This window comes from Alligator sinensis, unplaced genomic scaffold (assembly GCF_000455745.1).
Source record: "Alligator sinensis unplaced genomic scaffold, ASM45574v1 scaffold126_1, whole genome shotgun sequence".
NCBI lineage: Eukaryota > Metazoa > Chordata > Crocodylia > Alligatoridae > Alligator > Alligator sinensis.
Window position 1 is genome coordinate 1,444,639 of NW_005841842.1, and position 3,892 is coordinate 1,448,530.

The following is a 3,892-nucleotide window of genomic DNA, read 5'->3' on the forward strand; positions in this document are numbered from 1 at the left end:
TCCAAGTCGCTGATGAAGACATTGAAGAGTATTGGTCCAAGGACCAAGCAATGCGGGATCCCACTGCCCACACCCTTCCAGGTAGATACCGACCCATCCACTATGACTCTGGGTACGACCCTCTAGCCAATTCGCCACCCACTGGACCGTGCAGTTATCCAAGTAACAGCCTCTTAACTTGTTCACCAGTATGGTGTGGGATACCATATCGAAGGCCTTCCTGAAGTCTAAGTAAACGACGTCTACCCCTATTCCTGCGTCCAGGTGTTTTGAAACCTGGTCATAGAAAGAGACTAGATTAGTCAGGCATGATCTACCTGCTATGAACCCGTGCTGGTTTCCCTTCAGCATAATTTTTCCTGCCGAGCTCTCACAAATACGAGCCTTGATAATTTTTTCAAAGACTTTGCCAAGGATGGAGGTGAGACTGACTGGCCTTTAGTTGCCTGGGCCCTCCTTCCTCCCCTTCTTGAAAATGGGGACCACATTGGCCCTTTTCCAGTCCTCCGGGACCTGGCCCATGCACCATGAGTGTTCAAATATTCCCGCCAGTGGCTGCGCAATGATGTCAGCCAGTGCCTTCAGTACCCTCGGATGGGGCTCATCCAGGCCTGCCGACTTAAAGGCATCCAGGTCCTCCAAGTGACTCTGCACCATCTCAGGGTCTATGCGTGGTAGTCTGGTGTCTTGCTGCTGCCTCTGTACAATCCCAGTGAGAGACTTGTCTTGCCCCTCACTTAGGAACACTGAGGCAAAGAACTCATTGAGGAGTTCAGCTTTGTCCCCCCTGTCCATCACCAATTGCTTCTGCCCATTTAGTAGGGGTCCTATTCCTCCCTGGGCCTTCCTTTTACTCCCTATATAGCTAAAGAACAATTTCTTGTTATCCTTAACTTGGGATGCCATCCTCAGCTCCATGGTAGCTTTGGCCTGTCTAACTGCCTCCCTACAAGTGCGAGCAGAGGAGGTATACTCCTCTTTGGTAATCTCCCTTTGGTCCAGTGACTCCCACTCACTGTCAACAGACTATTACAACTCGTCACCTGATAGGAAAGGGGCATGGTGGTGAAGCCCTGCAGAAGATCAGCCCCTTGTTAGGCAGACCAATTCTTGAGATACCATCCATCCTCCCAAAGATTATCATAACATCAAGACATTTCAGGTGCGAGGGAGGAAGGACGAGGCAGAGGTCCCAGTGATCACAGCTTGACAAAGGGAGGCAAGGAGACCCACATGCCCACACGCACCCACCATCATTTTGAAGTTCAGGGACACTGATACATGAGCATGGAGGCTGGCTGGAGTGTTCTAATTTGTATGCTCCAGTAGCTTTGATTAATCAAGTCTGCTCTGACATGCTGTAATTCCAGTGTGTCAGAGCAGCTTCCCCACATGTCCACAGGCACTATTCTGGTCACCTAATTCTAAATCACAAGAGCATGTCTATTGTCACCCTATAGCGACACTGTGATGAGCTATGTCGCTGTACAGCATGCTGTGGCAATATATTGATCACATGAGTCTACACGTGATTGGCAGCTATGTTGCCAAGCAGTATGCTCTCCTAGTATAGCGCACCACTATGGTGATGTAGCACCAAAATCTAACCATGCGCTGTGTGCACTGTGCAGTAACCATCCATACTGCACTGTGCTTTAGTACTTCCAAATAGAAGTACTAAAGCACAGAGCCATAGCAACATTGACATACGACGCCCAGGGAAACATAAGCCATATTTAGAAAGAACATGTGGTTGCTTTCTCATGCTACTGGTTGCTCTGACACTTTGATCAATGTAAATACCTAGGTGAAATAACTAATATTGCAAAGTAACAAATACTGCTCAAATAAACAGAACGTTGTTTCCAAAATCCCAGAAAAAGAGAATTTCTTCCCTCACCCCCAACTGCCCTGCAAATACTCCTTCTGTTTCTCAAGCTTTGTTGGACTCCTTGTAGTAGTTATCTTTGTAATCATATAAAACACATCATGATGCCCCATGACGAGATGAAGGGCCTTGAGTACCTAGAAGCTTGTTAGAAAACCTAGAAAGAATGAAAGGCAAATGTCACAGGGCAAAAAGCTTGATAATCACTATATGGAAAGAAAGGCAAAGAACTACACACCCATCTAGTCAAATGGTGCTGAAGAGCATGGGAATTTGTATAGTGCATAAAATAAAGACAGTGTTTATTATGAACTAGGGCTTGGCTAATATGAAGAGGAAGCAGGAAATGGTGTCATATTTATTTGCACTTGTTTTATTTCTATAAAAGTTAATCCTAGCCTATGTCAAATTCCATGCCATTTTTAGGTTGTTTCTCACTGCTATATATTTCTTGGGAAGTCTAAACTTCCAGTTTCCATGGGCTTCAAGAAAAGTCTTTGACACAAGATGGTAAATTCACAATACATTACATAGCAATTTAGTCATGATAACAGATTTAAAAATTCAGGAAACTCTGAGACCATGGCTTTTAGATGATGCTGACTGTGCAGTAGCTCGTTACTACTGCACAGTGGCATCACGTCATGCTCTGTGTCATGCAATGCTACTGCAGAGTAGTAACAAGCTACTGCATAGTCAGCATCTTGTGTAAATGTAGCAATTCTGTTGTATATGAATGTGTTCTTGTGTGCGATTACAAATATCAAGCTGTAGTGAAATAGTGTAAAGATCACTTTCATTTCTATATGCCTGAAGGAATAAAACAAGTTATATTTGTGATCCTAGTCAGTATCAAAAATGACAACAACAAAAAACCAAAAAAAACCCTGTCCTAGCAATATGCTTTGTTAAGCAGTCAATTTAAGTAAGGTAATAAATGGTCTCAGATGATTAACAGGCAATTATTCATTGACAAATTATGCTAAAGCCATAAGGAATACTGGGGAGAGCAACAACACCTTAGAGAAAGAAGGCAGGGAATGATGACACCTTAAAGACTAATTTGCTCAGAACAGCCTAAGCTTTGTAGTCAATGGAAAAGATAAACAAAACAGTTAATTCATTGAGTGACATAAGGGTTATAAAAGAGTCTCATTAATGGAATAAGAATCCAGAGTTCGTTTGGACTATACTTAACACAATCCAGCCTCTGGATGATTTCTTGTTCTGCAAATTTATGTTCAAGTTGTGGGAGGGGGTGGGGGGTTAAATTGTGTTGCTTAAGAACAGCTACTTTGAGCTGAGTGATTGAATAGTATTGCCATCACCATGGAGGGATTTTCTGGCTACCTTGACTGTGTCCTATTCCCATATGCCACTGGAGCTGCCAGCTATTTGGACACCATAGATTTCCTAAAGAAACTAGGCTCCACTGATAAACTTCCAGGAAATATCATATTGGCTAACATGGTTCACATCTCTACACACCACCATACACCATGATGATGGACTACATGCCATAAGGAACATTATCACTAACAGTGACGCTACTTCTGTTTCCATTGTACTCTCTCACTCTATCTTCACAAACAAGGGACATTTTTACACATGCTCCATGGGTTGGCGGGGGGGGGGAAGGGATGCTTTAATTACAGCGGCTCTGAGAGCTGCTCTAATTAAAGCACCACAGCATCTTATGTATCAGTACGCCCGCATTTCAAAATGGTAGCAGGAGCACTTTAACTAAACCTTGTCAAATGAGCTTTAGTTCAAAATGGCAACAGGGGCACTTTAAGTGTGGGGATGCTGACACATGAGACATGGAGGCTGGCTTGAGCATACTAATTAGCACACTCCAGGACACTCAATTAATTGACCCTGCTCCGATACAGTGTAATTACAGGCACCCAAGCATTTTAGATTCAGAGACTCCCTATATCTACAAATGAATGGCACTGCTACGGGCACATGCATCTCCCCCCCCCCCCCCCACCCCACTTTTAC